Source organism: Spermophilus citellus (assembly GCF_964194105.1).
Source record: "Spermophilus citellus genome assembly, chromosome: 14".
Lineage (NCBI taxonomy): Eukaryota > Metazoa > Chordata > Mammalia > Rodentia > Sciuridae > Spermophilus > Spermophilus citellus.
In genome coordinates, this window is record NC_138194.1 from 79944058 (window position 1) to 79965835 (window position 21778).

General features: G+C 30.8%; 1 protein-coding gene across 3 annotated transcripts in view; it reads right to left on the reverse strand.

Moving 5' to 3' along the window:
* The window catches only part of CSMD3 (CUB and Sushi multiple domains 3), a gene marked incomplete at both ends in the record, with an annotated part of 1157568 nt that overhangs the window by 1040477 nt on the left and 95313 nt on the right, over positions 1 to 21778 (reverse strand). The gene's annotated exons all lie outside the window — the stretch shown is intronic.

Consider the following 21778-nt stretch of genomic DNA (forward strand, 5'->3'; position numbering starts at 1 on the left):
TTCTAATTTTGATCAAAGCATTTGGTGCCCTTAGGGCATAATCAGATTAATTGCATCAGAATGAATCCTGAAGTTGGGGGAAAATGTATTGAACATATGGATCCTGGGCAACTGACAACAGAGGTCTTGAGTTCTACACTAACTGACTTTATGGGAGGTCTAAAAGTGATTGCAAGTGTGACTCCTGGAGATATCTAGAACACTTACTCTATTTCTTGAGGAATTAGTTTATTTAAATGTATAATATCCTATATCCTGTGGTGTAATATAAAAACCCGAAGATTAATACAATGGTCAGAAAAGATAGTCCCAAGGTTTATTGAGAATACATGCTAATAAAGCTAAGACCTAGAGGCAGGTAATCAGGATCAGAAATTCTGTTCAGAACTCTTCACCCAGATATTATAAACCACATTTCTGAGTCCCATATTAACCTTAAATTCCAGGAAACTGTAAGTTACAGATACCAAGCAAATTTGAGGAAAAGAACACCACATTACCCAAAACATCAGTTTTAGGAACTTGTTGTAGAAATGCAACAAATTTAGGACTCCTTTTTTGGGGGAGAAATGAAGACATTTTATATAAGTATAGATCTTTTTGAAAAGAAACTGTGCCAGAATTTTAGAGGTCAGTTTGGTACATTGTGGCAGGTAGAAGTTCATTTTGGATGTCACACATTCATTCCTTCCTCTCTTCACAGCAGGATCTCCTGTTTGTATGGTAGTCAGATCTCCACTAAGCAGTCATATTGTCTGGTGTAACTGACTCTTGATTCTAGTGGTAAGGATTATGGCTCAGTGCTGGATGAATAAATATAAATCCACACTCTGAGCTGTATTTAGTTCTGAGATCTACTCCTATTATCTCCATATATGGCAAAGTACTAAGCTTAAGATATGAAACATAGTTCTTGTTATTCTATTACCAGTTTAAAATGTTACCAAGAAGTTGGATCAGGTGAAAGTTTTTTTAAAAAATCAAATATCTGTATATATTCATATATTTTTGCTCATGCACCAAAAGTCAAATAGGGCATTTTATGATTTTCATAAATAAATAAATAAATAAAAGGTTCCTTTTAAATTGCTTCTTGCAGAGCAATTACTTTGAAGCCTTAGGTTAATTAGCTATCACCCATTTCTATTAGATTTCTGCCTGAACAGCTTCCAATTTGAACTTCATAACAAAATGCAAGCATGAATCCCTTTAGCTACAATCTGATCTATGGTCTGTTTTATATATTCTCAAGCCCCATAACCCTGATGGATTTGGAAAAGGACATATGTCCTAAAATAACATGCGTGGCTTTGTCCAGTAATTTTTTAAGGGCCTGCTGATTTATGTATTTCAAGTCCTTTCTCTTCCTTTTTACTTCTTTAAGCCAATTAGGAATTATACCTCTTTTAAGCTTTCCTATCCATCATATTTAAATTAAATATGACATTATTCATAATAATGTACATTTTTCCAACAGTAGTCTTAAAATTTGCACTAAAAAGTTATGAAAGATCAGAAATAGAGTTTTTAAAAGAGTATTAAAAAAAAACTTATGCCTCATAGGGTTTGTCCTTGTTATCAGTTCAATGTTTCCCTTTCTAGGCTTTTTTTAGGTACATGCACACATAACTATATTTCTGTGCATTTGAAATTTTTTTCCAAATTAACTCAGTCATAATGTGTATATTTTTCTGAATCTTTATATTTATTTTTAAAATATCAGTGATATTCTCTGGTTTAAATATATACTTGTACTACATTTTTCCCCCAGTGCTGGGGACAGAACCTAGGACCTTGTGCATGCTAAGGAAGCAGTCTAACATTGAGCTATTTCCTTTGCTCTACTGCATTGCTTCTTAATGACTACATAGCTACTTAGATATTGTATGCCTGTATTATAATTTATCTTATTAATCCTTTGATAACTTTATTTTTATGCTTACAACAGCATTAAAAACCAACAGTGGAACCATATCCTTGTGTACTTATATAATATATCTTTCAGATGGAATCCAAGATATGGGACTGCTGAATTTAGATAGCTACAGCCAAGTTAATCTTAATAATTGCAATTTTTTATATGCTAATACCATAGCATGAAGTGTTTCCCACTTGCAGCCCCAATTCTGGCAACATGAGATTTGTTAAAAGGCAATTTTTACAAGGCAAATATGCTATTTTAGTATTTTATTTTCCATTTATCAGGTTACTTTTGATATATTTGCCACATTCTTTTCATCACTTCATAATTCTTCCCTAAGAATTGCCTGTTTAAATCATTTCCACATTTTCAAAGGATACCTTTCCTTTTTCACCACTTTTTTAGTAAACACTTAGGTTTGTGATGATTCATTGATAATTTGTATTTGCCTTCATATGGTCACTTCTAAGTAAAACAAGTTTGCTCATTCTTTATTGCTCATTGCTCTCATAAAATCCCAACCTGTCGTTGCTCTTTATTGTACAGGTGGGTCATCATCTCCTTTTCTACTTATCTCCTCTGACAGTTTTTATTCCATATCCATTCATCCATTCATTACATATATTGTTAAGGTTTAGATATGAGGTGACCCCAAAAGCTCATGTGTGAGACAATGCAAAATGTTAAGATATGAAATGACTAGAATATGAGAAAAGTAGCATATCAGTGGATTAATCCACTGATGTGGATTAACTGAGTGGTAACTATAGGCAGATAGACAAAAGACAGTAAGTTACTGGGTGTGAGCCTTTGGGAGTTCAGCTCCGTGGTGAGTGGAACTTGCTCTTGCTGACTGGTTGCCCTGTTCTGAGCTGATTTGCTATGCCACACTCTTTCACCATGAGGTTCTGCCTCCCCTCAGACCAAAAGCAATGGAGTTGGCTGATAATAGACTGAATTTCTGAAACTGTGAGCCAACATAACCTTTTCTTCTTGTAAGTTATTCTTGTAAAGTCTTTTGGTCACAGTGATAAAAAGCATACTAAAATATATATCATGCCTTGGGAATAAAATGATACAAAAGACATTGTCCTAAGCTTTCTCCTGGGACCTGATGAACTAAAATGTGAGACAACAAGAATATTTAACCTATTATTGCAGAGAAAGTTATAATCTATGATCTGAGTAGGCACATTTTGCTAAAAGAACACATGGGAGCAAATGTTAATTTAGACAAGTTACTGAGATTTATGGAAAAATAATTTCTAAAAACTGGCAATGTAGCTTTTCACAGATTTAATCTTTGACAATTTCTGGTGCCTTATATTTTTCAAATTTTGATTATTAATTTTCACTTAAAAGAGTTGATTTATACTTTAATCATAACTAAAATTTTCATTACTAGATTTCTTGGTCAATGGGAGTTTATTTAACAATATGGGTTTTTAATTTTTTCCTTATTTTTCTTTCAAGCCTTTATTTTATCTTTCCTATATGTATAAAACAAAGTAGTGGCTATTTTATAAATTTTGATGGTATTTTAAAATTTATTTATTTATATATTTGGCGGCTACCCAAGGTTAAGGACACAGTAATATTCACATTTTTGTTCACTGTCTTTAACCATTTTTAAAAACTACTGCTACTGGACTTCTATGTTCAATTGTGTTGACATGATTATTGCAAAAATTACTTGTGACCTTCTTATTATCAAAGTCAGTTAATTTTGATCCTTTTTGTTGTCTTCATGCATTTGAAACTGCTGACCATTTTTTTTCCATCTTGGAAATCTCTTCTAATTGCTTGCATGATGATATCTTCTTCCCTGATATCATGGCCTTCTATTTATTTATTTATTTACTTACTTACTTATTTGAAACAGGGATTGAACCCAGGACCTCACACATTAGGCAATCACTTTACTACTGAGCTACATTCCCAGCCTTTTTCATGGATTTCTAAAAGCATCCCTTTACTAGGTTTCTATCTACTACTTTGTACAGTTCTCTCGACAACCATGCACATAACTTTTGACGAGGTACAGTGTAGAGTTTATGATTATAAACTATGAAAAAATACACATCTTCAATTTTATATTGCCGTTTTTCTTCTAATCTGTATGCAGATGTAACATACCATTTCAAAGACTAGTCTTCATATCCTCTAGGATTCTTCTTATTCTCTAATTTCATCAGTACATTCTTTAAACTCTCTCACATCTATCTCTCATCCTTCTTTGTTTTTCTATTTCAAATCCTTTGTCTTTCATTCAGTTGTTCCTCATATACTGCCCGGAGCATTTTAGCAGTATCTAATCCACCTGCTGGTCTTTGTGAGTATCCACATTGATGCTAAAGTCATCTCAAGGAAACACAAACCGAATCCTGTCACTTCCTTATTTAACAGTATTCTTTGACTAATTCTCATTGTCCAAACATCCATACATCTCTCTATGTGCCTTACATCTCAGCTTAACCCCCCCCCCTTTTACTGAGCTATGATCCATCTTTAATTTTTCACCCATGAACCAGATTTTTTAAATTCTTATAGGTGATCTGGGATCTACAAAGTTGACTCACCACTCTTTCCTCCAGGCAGAGCATGAAGTGAGGAACATGTACTTAGCTGTTCATCAGGTCCTCAGTATAAAAATCACTTATTAGACATTGAAGTAAAGTGTCATTTTCCATTTAATCTATTGCTTTTCTCATGGATATTTCTAGTTTTAATGTTTATCACTTATGATGTATTTTTTATACAACTGCTTCTCTTAAGTCTTTCAAAAATTTGTTTAAATACCATGGTAGCAAGAGACAGAAACTAAGCATTTAGTAAAAATTCAGTAAGTTTTTTCAATACTTCCTGATATTTTTACTTTAGCAAAAACATCGCACATTTCCATACTGAGAAAACTTAGATACAAATAACATAGTATTTTATTTTTTGATCAATTTTTGAATAACAGACATCTTAAAAGGTGGTAGTGTGTGCATTTATATTTTTGCTCTATTATTAGTAGAAGTACATATTATAAATTCTTTATAAGAACAAATATCACTCATTGTGAAACAATATTCTTTTCTAGTATGCCAAAAACTTTCAGGAAATTGTAATATGTTATATGAAAAATCTCAAAAGATATTAATTCAAGAAGGGCTTTTTTGTTTTAAGGTATTGTTATTATAAGAACACTAGATATATAAAAAGTGCACCAAGTAAATGAATATATATGGAAAACTTAATTAAAAATAGAAACTCATGTTACTAGTAAGTATATCAAGAAATAAAACTATTACTCTTTAGAATGCTTTTGTTATTTGTTTTAATCACAATATCTTTATTCTTCTTAAATTAACCATCATCCTCAGGTTTATGTGACTTTCTAAACTTTTATTCAAAATTTTATATGTATGCATTTCTATATTTATTCACAATTAAATTATCCTATTCTTCTAAGTTTTCATCCATTTTGTATCATATTCAGATCTAAAATCAATCTTTTTTTGTAGGTGAAACAGGGATGGGATTAATTTATTTAATTAAATTAATATACAAATCACCTAGCTCCATTTATGTATAAGGCCACACTTTCCTACCCACAGTTGGTTGTCAATAAATATGAAATTTTGTGTAGTCCTGTTTCTGTATACTGGTTCCATTGGTCTGTACCACATTATCCAAGTAAGTTAATTACTGTATTTGGTCATGCAAGTTCTTCATCATTATTTTTCTTCTTCAAGATAGCCTTGATTTTTTTAAACATTTCAATAAACACTTTAGAGTCAATTTATCAATGTATAAAAAAGGAGTAGCTTAGATTTGAGATTAGGATAACTTTGAATCTACAAATAAACTTGGAAGAATTATGATGTTTCCACATTGATACTTTCAATGCATTATAATAAAATATTAATTTATGCTGGCCCTTTTAAACTTTTTGACCATCTTCCCCCATTTTAGTAACTATCACTTTACTCTGATTCACATTTTGAACCATTAATCACTGTCTGAAATTATTAGTTTATTTATTTGTCATCAGTTTTATTTTTCCAGTAGAATGTCAGTTCCAGCCATTTGGTGGATCACCTGTCTTGCTTCTTGTTATAGCTTCAAAGCCTATAGATGGTGGACAGATTTAACTGAAGCAATGAATTAATTGATAAATGTAAAATAAAATATTAAAATACCTCACATTATTCAATTGTTATTCAAGTTATTTTCTTTTACTACTAGCAAAAATATTAATAATCAATATTTGATTATCCAGTAATATAACTAGTTCAGCCTGTTTGAAGCCCAAAATTAACTTAAAGCTCAACCTGATTTAGTTTCTTTTAGGATCAGGTTCAATGTGAGTTTTGATTAACTAAAGGACACTAGCATGTATTTTGCCTAAGGTTTCAAAATAATCTTCCTTGCATTATTCATAAATTTACAACATAAATGTAGACATAAGAATTATATAATACATATAAATATATAATTTATACACAGAGTATAAATGTATTCTCTATATATAGAAATATACAGACACACACATATATATGTATATAATTTTTTATTTTTTGTACTGGAGATTAAACCCAGGAGCACTTTACTATTAAGCTACATCCCTGATCCTTTTTTAATTTTAAAACAGGGTCTCACTAACTTGTTTTGTGCCTCATTAAATTGTTGACACTGCCCTCCAACTTTTGAAATTAATGCCTTAGCCTCCTGAATTGCTGAGATTAAAGGCATGTGCCACTACACCTTGCTTATAAGAATTATAGCTCTTACTAAATGAAAAATGCTTTTCAGCAGCAAGAGAAATAATATAAAAATCAATTTAAATTTTATTGCTGTGTTCTTTCATAAATATGTATTATTTAAACTACTTTTATTTCAGCAGTGAAAAAATACATAAGTATTGAATGTTAATTTGAATTAATCTCTGTCCGATATTTATTTTCTGTTACTAATAAATAATATAAGATAGCCTACTTTTTCTTTGTGGAATTTACATATGCTTTTCCAAAGAACATGTCAGATCACTTTGCTTCTTGATTACTTTAACAAATATATCTACTTTTCCCCAAATATGTCTGATGAATATAATACCTTCTCATTAGTTAGAGGGAGTTAGCCAGTTTCAAAATCATCTCTCAGTACCTTGCTCATCCCAGAGCTCCCTGATGATGAAAGATGGAAAAGAGTTTTATGTGCAATCCTTAGAGAGAAAGTATTAGACTGTGTGTCACAAAGGTTTGTTTAGAGCTTAAGCTACATTTGCTGTCTCCTAAAATGTTCTTCTGGTCCCAGAAAATTTCCTAAGTGAACATTTCATAATTCAAAATCCAGATCTTAGTCTCAGATTATCAGAAAATTGAATAAGCAACAGGTAAGGAGTCTGTTCATCAGAACTAGACTTAAAATAGGTAATTGCATAGAGTCTGAGGTAAACAACTACACAGCAGGTATTTCCTTCTAGTAACAGTTTTCTCTCTCTGTCACAAAGTCAGTAAGACTATTAAGTCACAGGATAGGGCTGGGGATGTGGCTCAAGCCATAGCATGCTCGCCTGGCATGCGTGTGGCCTGGGTTCGATCTTCAGCAACATATACAAACAAAAGATGTTGTGTCTGCCGAAAACTGAAAAATAAATATTTAAAAAAATTCTCTTTCTCTTTTTAAAACAAGTCACAGGATATGTGTAATTAATTTAGATAAATTAATTAAAATGCATTTATTCAGAGTAAGAGGCATTAGGTTTATCTTTCAAATGTTTAATATAGTACCTAATTTGCTAGTTGTTTATGCTTACCTCCAGAACACATTTGCTTCTTGGGTAAATACTATAATAAATAATGCTAATGTTCACTTCTAATATTTCATCTTATTTTTTTTTGGTACAAAACTTACATAAACACCCTTCTCTCTGGCAATTATTTTTTTAGATATGTTGACAGAATTTGTTTGATCATAAATACTGTTGGCTCAGACACCATTTGGCCTTTATGGGAAGCACTTTGTTCTATTCTTATCAAAAATGTGTTGATTTATTAGTTTAATTTTAAAGAAAAAAAATCTGATTTTCATTATTTGTTTTTCTAGTGATCTTCACCATAACATCCACAAAGAAAGAAACATAAAACACTGAAAGCTTCCACTAAAATATTATTTTACTGAGATTTCTATTTTCTGGGAACATATATTGTCTAATTTAATCTTCTCAATAACCTTGTTAGATCACATATGCTTACAGTGTACATTTTACAGCTGATGAAACATGTATGAGTTTTACCTATTAAACTTATTAGTGTATATCTCATCCTTTGGATCTCTGAATTATTAACTTATTCAAATTATCTTGTGCTATTAAATAAACTCTACTGCACATATTTATGTTATTGAGTTCTGCTGAATCTGTGTTTTCAGATCCTTATCCCCAGAGGAAATAAAATCTACAAACTTCAGACCATTAATTCTGTAATGTTTAAATCCATTTCAAATTTATGGCCATGACATTTCAAGCTCTTTGCCCACAAAGCTTTTAATATTTGAATCAGTTTACCCTTACATATTTTATGAAAAATCTAACAGGAACTTATTAAATTTATCTCATTAATGGCACAAATACAAATAAATGTCAAAAAAAATAGAAATCATTTCCTTAGGTCGTACCTAAATTTGGAAGTTTGAGAGAGGCTCTAATGATTGTCCAAAAAAAAAAAAAAAAAAAAAAAAACTGAACAGCTTCCAAAACTCTAAGTAACACTGGATTCTCTATCAAAAACTTACATTAAAAAAAAACTTAAAAAAAACTTTTAAAAGGATAATTTAAGTAGATAGTATTTTCTGTGAATTTATTTAATTTTAATTAGGCAGATGGCATATTGCTCTTATGAAGACTGTATCAATCTTCTTTCTTCCATTATGAGAACAAATTCAAAATGAAAAATGTTCACCTCACTAACATCATCAGTGACATAGTAGCTCAAACTACAACTGCTTGTCTTCCCAGTAGTAAGCTTGAAAACTAGCAGCCTTACAACCATGGCAGCTGTGAAAAACAGCAGCATTACAGCAAGTGGAGGATAAACCAGGTTCAGAGCTACTTCACAAATTCCTTTCTCACCCAGAATGTTGTCACAATTTAATCTATCCTGCTGCTACCTGGAAAACTATTCACAGATGTTGTTATATGATCTGACATGGAGGTCACCCCGTGATTAAAGCCCTATTCCCAGAGAATTAAAAAAAAAAAAAAAGTTTAACACTACAACTGCCTAAAGCTGCTAAATTGGAATAAATGAGAATCAGGCCAAAACTTAAAAGAAAGATCCGGAGAAAGAGATTCCATAGCAGACTTTAAAAAGTTCTAATATACTCTTGAGGATATGAGTATTTGAAGGCTTATGTGCATATTGAGAAAAGACCAGAGAGGATTCTAAGTCATTTAATGAATGACTTGAGCCACTGCCTGAAGAATTGAAAGCCTAGACAGATTTGTAAACTTTTTAATGTTGTATATAGGCATGGACACTTAGAAATCCCTTGGAACAGGGAGGAAGATGTGCTTGTTCAGAACATTTGAGAAAATATCTGGTCTATAATATGCTGTTTTCAAACTGAGCAAATGCTTGAGTAGTCGTGTACTAGAAGTGCTACAGGCTTTACAGAATTATCCTGAAAGTGTCAATGCATGAACAAATAGCAAAACAGAATACATATACAGCAACAAGGCTTGGATAAGAGGGGATATAATTTTGCTGGATGATACAGTCTAGTATTTAAAAACACTCTGTTTTCAACCAAAATTATGTCATGTGCTAAGAAACAGGAAAGTACGGCTCATGTACAAGAAAAAAAAATCAGTGAACATTACTGTGCTTGAAGAAGCTCAGACAGTGGCTTTAAGTTATTTATTATAAATATGTTTAAATAGCAAAGGAAATCATGACTAAGAGTTAGTTGAAAGTACAAGAATGATGTCTCACCAATGGACAATACTGAAAAAGAGAAATTGTTTTAAAACCGTCTGAAATTGTTGGAAATTATAGTAATTGAAATGAAAAATTCACTAAGGGCATTCAAAAACAGATTTGAACTTGGAAAGAACAATCAGTAAACTGAAAGATAAGTCAACTGAGATTGACAATCCTTTCTGAGAAACGTAAGGAAAAAAGAATGAAGATAAGTAAACACTGCCTCAGAGACCTTTGGGACATCATTATATGTACCAACATATGCATAACAAAGTTCCAAGAAGAAGAGGAAAGACACCAGGAGGCAATCAAGAACATTTTAAAAACAGTAGCTAAATTCTTCCAAAACACAAATTTAAAATATTAATCTCCACATCCAGGAAAACAAATGTTTCAGTACAAATTCACACTAAGACACACTGTTGAAATAAAAATATTGAAAATAGCAATAGGGAAAAATGACTAATCATAAAAGGATCAGAGTAAGATTGATAGCTGATTTATCATTAAAAATTATTGAGATCAGAAAGTAATGAAATTATCTGTTTAAAGAGCTGAAAAAATTAAAATTTAATAAGAAAATCTATATAAGAAGATATTTTCAAAAATAAAGGAGAAATTATGACACTTCCAGAAAAAGAAAATCTACAAATATGTTTCACTAACAGACTGTCTTTTTAAAAAAAAGCTCAAATGAGTCTTTTGGGATAAAATGAAAGAATATTAGGCAGTAATTCAAATCCATATGAAGAAATAAAGAGCACTGGTGGGGAAACTGTAGATAAACAAAGAAGCATAACTGTATATTAGTAACTTCTTTATTCTAAATAAAATTTTTAAGTTACAAATCCTTATAAAACTATGTTGAACATCCTATATAGAGATAGATTTCGTTTGAGACTAATGATATTGAAAAGGAATAATATGGAGGTATATCAGAGCAAATGTTATGAATACTGTAGAAGTTAAGTTAGTGTTCAATTAGAAAGCTGAAGTTAGATGCTGGTTGTAATTTCTCACTATAAATAAAAAATCTTTAAAATATATTAAAAATTACCAAAAAAATAATTAAAACTGTACATTAGATAGTACTTAACAACAACAAGAAGGCAGGAATCAATTGATAGAGGAACAAATGTATAAAGCATATAGAAAGCAAATAACAAAATGGCATTCATAAAACCTACCTTAGCAACAACGACATCAAATATATATGGAAAAGACATCGCAGTTAAAAGCAGATATCAGCAGATGGATAAAAAAATTCAGACACCCTTTCATTATCAAGACACAGAAAAAGTTGAAAAATAAAATGAAGGAAAAACATATAACATGCAAATGATTATGGAAATTGAGCCCTAAAGGTTATGATAATATCATGAAAATGACTTCAAGTCCAAAACATATGAGAGTATCTAATGCAGTACTTACAGGTAAATATATAATAGTAAGAACTAATATTTTTAAAAAATGTAAATGTCAAAATGTAAATTAAATGAATGTAAATGTAATTGAAATGTAAACTTCTACCTTAAGGCACTAGTAAAAGAAAAGCAAATGAAAAGGAATCAAAATGGCAGCACAAACGTAAGAACATAGAGAAATGAAATGGAATATGTAATAGATAATAAAATCAGCAAAACCAAATATTTGGTCTTTGATAAGATCAATGTATTAGCACCTTTATGAAGACTGACCAAGAGAAAAAAGAAAAGACTACTAAAAACAGGAGTAAATGAGGGGAAATCACTACTCGTATTAACGAAGATCATAATGCCATGAACAAAATCAATAGATCTTTAACTGAAATGACTCATACTGTCAAAACTGTCTAAAGAAGAAATAGAAAATCTGTATCAGAACCTGTCAACATTATTATTATTTTTTGCCTGTGCATGTGCAATTGATCCATCCACATTTGCCTAAAAATCTGTCTTTCCTTAAAACGTTTTTGTACCTTTGTTGAAATCAGCTTGTAATATTTTAAAGTCCTTCTCTGAGTTTTCTCTTCAGTTCCACTGGTATATATGTTTACCCATTTGCTAGTGCCACATAGTCTTGATTACTGATATCACGTATACTTAACTCTTCCCATGTTATTTTTTTTCAAAATTATTGAGCTATTTTGGTTCCTTTACATTCAAACTAATTTTAGAATTATCTTGTCTATGTCTATGTATCTTGCTGAGATTTTTGGAAAGAATAACATTAAGCTTACATATTAATTTAGGGAGAATTGATATATTTACTGTGTTTAGACTACTAGGCCAGAAACACTGTAAGTGTCTCCATTTATTAACATATTCTTTGTTATGGTTATCATACTTGTATATTTTTTCAGAATAGAAGTCCTGGACATGTTTTTTTAGGTTAAAATCTAAGTATTTCATATTTCTAAGAACTATAACTGTACAATGTACCTATGTTCATTATTATTATATATTAACAATAACAATTCAATATTGATTTTATGTTAATATCTATGACATCACTAGGCTTACTTATTAAATTTATGAGTCTGTTTGTAAATCTATAGGTCTTTCTACACGGCTTCTACAGTTTTGTGGTTAAAGACTTCCCAAGAGACTATGTGTTAAAGGCTTGGTCCCTAGGGTGGTAATTTGGGGAGATTATGGAACATTCAGGAGGTATAGTGGGAGATTCTTAGATCAATGATAACATCCCCTTGAAGGCACTTTTGGGACACTGACCTTTTCCTCTTCTTTTGCTTCTGGGTCATGAGGTAGGCAGTTTGCTCCACCACGCTTTTCCTATGATTGACATCAAGCATCCACACCAGAGGTCTAATGCAATGGGTTTGCCTGACCTTGGACTGGAGTCTCCAGAAGTGTGAGTTAAATAAACATTTTCTCTCATAAGTTAATTATTTCATTTATTTTTATATTGTAACAGAAAGCTGACTTACACAATCACCAATTATAACAAAGGTAACTAGGAAGAGTTTTATTTTCCCCCTTCCTCTGTACTGTTTTTATATTATTTTCTTACATTAGAATTGTGTGATCTTTCTTTTTTAATATCTCAAAGTGAAGGATTACATTGATTATTTTTAAAAATATAGAACCACTCTTTGTTTTTGCAGTAAATGTTAATTGGTAATAAGATACAACTATTTTTTATATGTTGCTGATATATAAAAGGGGTTACAAGATTTTGCCTTTAAGTTTATTTGGAGAATTGATATTTGGTTTTATGTAGTGTGTTTATTTATTTATTTTTTTGGCATCATTGGTGTATTTGTTTACCTGCTTCATAAAGTAAATGTGAAGTTTTTCTCCTCTTCTAATGTTAAATAATTGGTTCTATATATTCTTAAACATTTGATAAGATTTCCCAGCGAAATAATCTGGGCCAGGGTTTTCTTTATTCTTTTCTTTCTTTTTATTTCTTTATTTATTTTTGCAATTGTAAATTCTATTTCCTTAAAAGTTATAGGAATATGCACAATAGAGTTTCATATCAGAGAAATTGTGAAATTTTTATAAGTTGGCACATTTACCTAAGATGTCAAATTGATGTCTACAGAACTGTTAATAGTATGCCTTTCTTATATCTGTGATGTATGTAGGACTATAATTCTCCTCTCTCATTCTTAACATTGGTACTTGTATGCATGCATTTAATCCTATAAAACACAAATCTTATTGAATTAGCTGTGTCTTTCTCATTTTGATATGTTGAATTTTCATTTTCATTCATATTGTTACATTTTAAAATTTTCTTTTGAAAGTTCCTTTTTGACCCATGGTTATTATAGAAGTGAGTTGTTCAGTTTCCAATTATGTGATTTCTCCCTTAACTTTCTGTTACTAATTTTTAGCTTAATATCATTGTGCTCAAACATCACATTCTATACCACCTTAATTCTTTTAAAAATGTATAAGTTTTATTACCCAGGATATTGTCCAACTTGGTATATGTTCCTTGAATGCTTGAAAGTAATGTCACTACAATGTTGTGAATACAGTTTTCTATAAAAAGTTAAATGTTTGCTGTATCCTATTGATTGATGGCTTTGTTGAGTTCTAGATCCTTGGTAATTTTTTCTTAAGGGGATGTCATCCTTTTTGTTTGCTCCTTGTAAGACTTTTCTCTCTCCTTGTTTGTTTTTTTTTTTTTTTTTTGGTCTTTAGTTTTCAATTTAATTATGATGATATGCATGGCTTGGATTCTTAGTATTTATCTGGTTTGGAGTTTACTCAGCTCTTCAAATCAGTAGGTCTGTCTCTTGAGAAATTTACTGTTTTTTCTTTATTGCTTTGAGTACCTTTTTAGCTCTGCTCTCTTTCTTCTTTCCTGACTTCATGATAAGAATGCTAGTTACTTTGTTCAGTCTTAGAGGTTCTTGATGTTTATTGTTGATACTGCTTATTCTCTCCCTGTTGTTTAAATTATGTAATTTCTATCCATTGATTGTTTTGTCTGTTTCTTCCATTCTACTGCTGAGCACATTCATTGAGATCTTCATTTTTTGTTATTTTACTTCTCATGTCTAACCTTTTTAATGCACTTCTTCTTTAGGTGTAACATTTCTTTGATGAGAGCTTTGGTTTCTTTGCTGATACCAGATTTATTGAAAATTTTGGTTTAAGTATATTTGTTTCTTGAGTCTGCTTTAAAATAATTGTTAAAAGAAAAAATAAAAGAGATAAATTGAATTTCATCAGAATTACAAACTTTAGGTTGCAAAAGGTACCATTAAGAAAGTGAAATATGGGGAAAAGTGGTTGGGTAGATGTTGATAGAAGGATACAAAGTTTCTGTTAGACAGGATGAATACTTTTAGTGAATCTATGGTTTAACATAGTGACTATACTTAATAGAAATGTGTTCTTTGCTTGAAATTTGTTAATATCATATGTATTAAGTGTTCTATAATGTAATACATGTGTCAATGATCTTGATTTAGCTTTTTCACATATATGAAATATTTTTAAAATATTTTAAATATATAAAAATCTTTAAATGCAATTAAATAAACAGAATGTTTATTTGTAAATAAATAATTAGAAAGTGAAAAAAACTCACAATGGGAATAATTATGGAAATTTATGTCTGATAAAGCACTTATATTCAAAATGTATAAATAAGCCTTAACACTGCAATAAAAAAACAACAAAGTGAAAAAGATAAAACATTTAATGGGCATTTTTCTGATATATTTATACAAATAAGCATATCAAAACATGCTCAGAATTAATAGTTATCAGGGAAATACAAACTAATAACTACTACATAAATGCTAGAATAGCCATAATTGTTGACAACAATATAGAGAAATTAGAAACATCATAGATTGCTGGTAGAAGTGTAAAATGATATAGCTATGTTGCAAAATAATTTGGCAATTCCTTAATACATTTCATACAAGTACTTTATGATCCATAAATTCTATTCCTTGGCATTCACCTGAGAAAAAAGGAAAACATATATTTATAGTACACTTGTATGTGAATGTTCATAGCAGCATTTTTTATGATAGATAAAAAGTGGAAATAGATTAAATATCTATTAATTAATAAGTGGGTAAAAAAATATGGCATAGCCATAAAATATATAGAATATTGTTTAGCCAAAAAAAAAAGAAGTGAAGTCTTGATGTGTGTGACAACATGGATGGATTTAAGAAATTCATAAATGAAATTAGTCAATAAAATATAACTCATATTCAATGATTCCAGTCATATGAAATGTCCAAAACAGGCAAATTTATAGACAAAAATTGATTAATGGTTACTTAGAGGTAGACAGGGGTAAGTGATTGTGTGGGATGAAATGTGACTGATGAAATAGAGGATTTTTCTTAAAACATGTTGATATTTGCACAAATCTGGCCATACTAAAACCTTCTGAATTGTATACTTTAAAGGATTTAATTGAATCTGAGTGACATTTCAATGCAGTTATTAAATATGCAAATTTAAATGTCTCCTATATGTAATTGAGTACATGTCATTTTTTTAAAAAATTTATTAACATATTCTCTCTTTTTAAGTTTTACTCTCACTTGAAAAAACTACTTTGAGGTTTTCATTTTCTCATAAATATTTATTTGAGATAAATGAGAGGATGTTTTTTTTATTAATGTTACCCTATTATTCAATATATAGAAATCTTGAATACTACTATTTTGGTTTGTATCTCTTCATGGCTTACATTTATAAATGCATCTTCCTTGGTTTTATGTGATTTATGGGTAATTCATTGGTGATGAAGCCAGTGTATATTTTTATTTTTACTGAAAATATCTACATAGGCAAAAATAAAGATACTTTCAAGTGAACTAAAATTTTTATATTGACTTAGAGAAAATGGGAGAAATAATTACTGAAGGGATACATCACTAATCACAATGATGGCTCTAAATTGTCTGCTTTCTTCCAAAATCTTATTTTTAAACCCATCATTTTCAGCAGATGACTTTTTTAACTTAATTATTTATTTAAAACTTTTAGATCATAGCTAAAACCTATTCCTTTGTACCATAAAGTTGCTCTGCATCATGGTATTTTTTACATAGTTCTTCCTTTTATCTTAGAAAGGAACTCTTTTTTAGTATAAATTATACTTCCAAATTCATTAAGTATTGGATTCCTTTCAAGGAAAGTGACATTACAAAGATGACTGTTCTTGGCACACTTTCCTTCACAACAAAGGACCAAAACAGGTACAAAAAACAGAACAAAATAGTTATTTCATGGGAGTGTTTGAGACACAGCTTTGTAGTGTTATGGGAATATAGTAGAGTCATTTCAGATCGTGGAGAAATATGGTTACCTTTTAAAGAAGGAAACTCAGCACAAAACATCAATTGTTCCATCTCTTGAGATCAACACTGAATAGAGACATCATTTAGCAGGGAAAGAATAAGCAGGAGGTCCCTGGAAAAACCTACTTATGTGACAGCCACCTGAACTAGATTTTGCCAGAGAACTGTGCCGCCTTCTCAGCCCTGAGTCCACTTTGGGGAGTTGCTGGTTTCCATCCACTTCATTGCCCCCTTAGGTCTTTCTCTATTCTATGCCCTTGCTACAAAGAGCCATCTAGATAGTCCACTCTCCTAAGATAGATGTGCTCCCCCACCAGCTCCGTCGACACATAGAGTAGATATTAAAAAAATAATGTGAAGACAATCAAATTCTGTCAGTACAGAAAAATCACTAAACCATAAAGATGAACAAGAGAGGAAGAAAGGAATAAAACATACAAAAGAGCCATCAACATTAATATGAATGATAGGATTATGTATCTACTTACCATTAATAACCTTAAATGTAAATGAATTAAAATATATAAACTGGCTGAATTTGAAAAGGAAAATAAATCTTAACAGTGATATGCTGCCTATAAGAAACTCACTTCACCAGGAAAGACACATGACACATGTAGACTAAAAGTTAAGGAATGGGAAAATATGTATGATGCAAATGGAAACCAAAAATAAGGTGCAGTAGCTAGTGATTCTTATATTAGATAAAGTAGACTTTACATAAAAAACAAAGAGATCCCCCCAAAGAAGGTCAGTATATAATGATAAAGAACTCAATTCAACAAGGGGAAATAATGATTTTAAATATGTGTACATCCAACACTAGAATAAGAAATTATGTAAAGCAAATGTTAGATCCAAAAGGAGAGATAGACTCTAACACAGTCATAGTTGGGGACTTTGATACTCTGCTGTCATCAATTTGTCATGATCAATGCAAAAAAAATCAACAAAGAAACATCAGCTTTATATTGAAGACCAAATGAACCTATTATAGACATTTATAGGACATTTCATCCAAGAGCTGCAAAATGCACATTCTTCTCTTCAACACCTGAGACATCCTCTTGGATAGACCACAAAATAAATGTCAATATTTTTTTTTTAAATTAAATCATAACACATACTTTCTTTGACCTCTTGGATAAAACTATCAATCAACAATAAGAGGAGCTTTAGAATCTTCACATATACAGGGAATTTAAACAACATTCTTAGACCAATGAATCAAAAGAAAAATTTAAATATATGTATATATTAGAACTAATAAAAATGAAAATACAACTTACCAAAACCTATGAGTTGCAGCAAAAGCAGTAAAAGAAGAGGGAAGTTTATAGAAATGAGCATCTACATCAAAGAAAATAATTAGATTTCATATAAATGTCTTAATGGTGCAACTGCAGAAAGTAGAAAACTGAGAAGAAACCAAACCTCAAATGAGTGGAAGGAAAGAGAGCAAAAATCAGAGCAGAAATAAATGAAATAGAAACTTAAAAACAGTAAAAAATATGAATGAAATGAAGAGTTGGTTTCTGAAAAGATAAGCAAAACTGACAAAATTTTAGCTAGACTAAACAAGAATTAAATAGAGAAGATCTAAATAGATAAAATCAGCATTGAAAAGGAGGACATTACAACTGACACAACAGAAATATGAAGAATCATCAGAGATTAGTATGAACAACTATATACCAAAAAATTGATAATGTAGAAGAAACAGGCAGATTCCTGGAAATGTACATCTTATCAATATTGAATCATGAAGAAATAGAAAACCTGAACCAAAAATAATGAGCAGCAAGATTCAATCAATAATAAATATTTTCCAACAAATAAAAGACCAGGAACAGATAGCTTCACTGCAGAGTTTTTCCAAACTTTTAAAGAATTGATGTCATTTATCTCAAACTATTCCAAAGTATAAAAAGGGATGGGGATGCTGGGGATGTGGCTCAAGCTGTAGCGTGCTCGCCTGACATGCATGCAGCCCGGGTTCCATCCTCAGCACCACATACAAACAAAGATGTTGTGTCCGCCGAAAACTAAAAAATAAATATTAAAATTCTCAAAAAAAAAAGGGATGGGACCCTTCTGAATTTCTTTCTATGATGTCAGTAATACCCTAATTCCAAACTGGATAAGGATACAATGACAACAACAAAACAATAAATAAAATTACAGATAACTAAATATAGCCAATGAACAGAGATGCAGAAATTCTCAACAAAGCACTAGCAAATCAAGCCCAGCACATTGAGAGCTGGGTCTTCTCCCTAGAGAGAGAGTTGGACACAGAGTTTAATCACATGCCCAAAGCCCAATGTTTAGATCAATTATGCCTACAAAATGAAATTTCACATAAAAGTCTGGATGCTAAAGCTTAGGAGAGCTTCCTCCTTTATTAATGCAAAGGGAAGGTGATGTACTCTGATTCCAAAGGGAGACGAAATATAAACTATTCATTTAGGATCCTCTTCCTCCAGCACATAATATATTTTCATTCTCTCTCTCTCTCTCTCTCTCTCTCTCTCTCTCTCTCTCTCTCTCACACACACACACACACACACACACTATATCAAGTTGGATTTATCCCAGAAATATAAGAATGATTCAAAATATGCAAATCAATAAATGTACTACATTTTATGCACTTTAGTTTCATATTATGTTGGTGGTAACCATAAGGAGTGAATCATGCATTCTTCATTATTAATAAAAAAATCTTAGTTCTTATCATCTCCTGAGAAAAGCAGAGATATTAGAACTTCACACCATCCTTGATGTTTACTCTATAATTTCTGTTCCCTTCCATTATATATATTTTATAATCACCCAAAAGACACTATAATTGTTTTGACTTCTCAATATAAATTTATATTACCTACCTACATGTTTACTCTTTTGTCATTTTAGCCTTTCTAATACAGGTTTATTTTTCTTCTGCCTGAAAAAATTCCTCCAGTATTTATTTTAATTTAGTTTTGGAAACAAATACATTTTTGCCTCATTTTATTAAAAACTTTTGATTCCATCCATCATTTTGATGGAAGAATTTGTTCAATATAAACTATCATGTCAGAGACATAGCAGAAATTGTCCTGTATTTTTTAAATCTTTATTCCTTGCACATCAACCAACCTCTCCACATCCTCTTCAAGTAATCTAATTTTTAATTCTAAGAACTTATATCTAAACTAGAGTACATGAGCAGCTGAAATAATCTTTCAAGCAAAAACAACTCCCAGAGGACTTGACAGTTCAAGTTTATTGAGCAGGGGTGAGGTGCATTTTAATGCCTGAGCTTGAGAAACTAGTGGTAGGAGCACATATAAACAAATAATTATAAACACATATGATAAGTTATTACAGAAGTCTATAAAAGGCTATCTAACAATATTGGGTAAGTTTCCCAAAATAATGCAAGTGTCTGCTATTTACAGGCTCCTTAGGTAATACCTGAGTTTATGCAAATGAATGATTCATAGTGGACCAGTAAAGAACAACTGTGTGATTAGAAGGTTGGGTCTTTGAGCTCTCACCTCTAGGGAAAAGAGAGATGGAGACTAAGTTTAATCACATGGCCAATTATTCAATTATACCTATAAATGAAATTACACATAAAAGTCTTGCACTGAAGTTCTGGAGAGCTTCCTCCTTGATGAACATATTCATGTGATGGGAAGGTGATCTACCCTGATTCCATAGGAAAAGAAAACAGGAACTATGCATTTAGAGTGCTCCTAGACTACACCCTCGGAGTCTCTTCATTTGGTTGTTCCTTATTTGTGTTTTTTTACAATAAAACTATCATTGTAACTATAGAAATAAATAAATAAATAAATAAGGTAAGAAAAATAAAGAAACATCAAAACTTGAGCCGATACTTCAAATTATCTCACATTTCATTTTCACTGTAGTTTTGGATGTATCTGATGAATGTCTTTTTAGATGTAAGGTGAAAGACATGATTGTCCAAGTGGTATTTTCTTAAATGCATCAATCATACTGGTTCACTGTCATGTTCCAGACTGACCTCATATTTCCATCCTTGCTACTCACATAATTTTGCAGGTTGAAAATATGTATTCCTGTGCTTCTTGATGGTGAGAAAGAAAGATCGAATTTTACTTTCCTGAGTTCACTAGGATCTTTATAATGCACCTTCCATGTGTTGATAGTCCATTTAGTCTGATATTCACTGTTTTCCATAATAAAGTATTAGAATTGTAGAACAATTTTTCACATTTCTAGTGGTATTTTAAAATTCTAAAATAAAAACAGTAAGAAGAAGTAGAAATAATTAAGCAACAGAGGAAAGCCTTTTAATCAGGCAAATGAAACAAATGTTATTAAATCCTTGTAAATATTAGCCTGTTGAAAAAGGGAAAGATTAGAAGGTTTCCTGATGCTTTTTGCCTTGAAAACATGATTTGCTAGTGCATTTTCAGAAGCATAAAATTACTATTGTAAATTAATGAATAGTCTAGCTGAAAATCAAGAAAATTGAATTGTTTTTATAAACCTGTAGGTTTATAAAGAGTTCATCAGGACAATAGTATAAAGGTAAGATTAAAAAATAGAATAAATTTATAATATAAATGACTTAAATTGATCCGATTAACATAAAAGAAATGTTCAACTGCAAGTGTAACTTATTTGGTTATTAAAGTCGTAGCCAAATAAAATATCATGTTGATTAAGATATATTAGCATTGCGATTTTAATCTTTCACAAGTTGTTTTACCAGACAAGTACCACAGACATCACATTTTTATCACAAAGCCATATGAATTAAATATTTTCCCTTGAACTAAAGGAATGTTTTTTAATGTAATCCATTAATAGAATGATTGTCATCATATTTTCCTGTTACTAATACCTTAATTTTATTCTGACCTTTGGCCACTAAAGTGAATGTTAATTATAACTAATTATATCCCAGGAAACTTATGCGCCCTAAACCTAATGCCATTGACACAATTCCAATGTCTTTGGAAGAATAATCTAAAAATGCCTTAAAGCCCATTCTTCTCCCCAGACTCTTACATATGTATTCTGAATAAGTTTTAATTTTGATTTTGAGTTTATATCATTCAG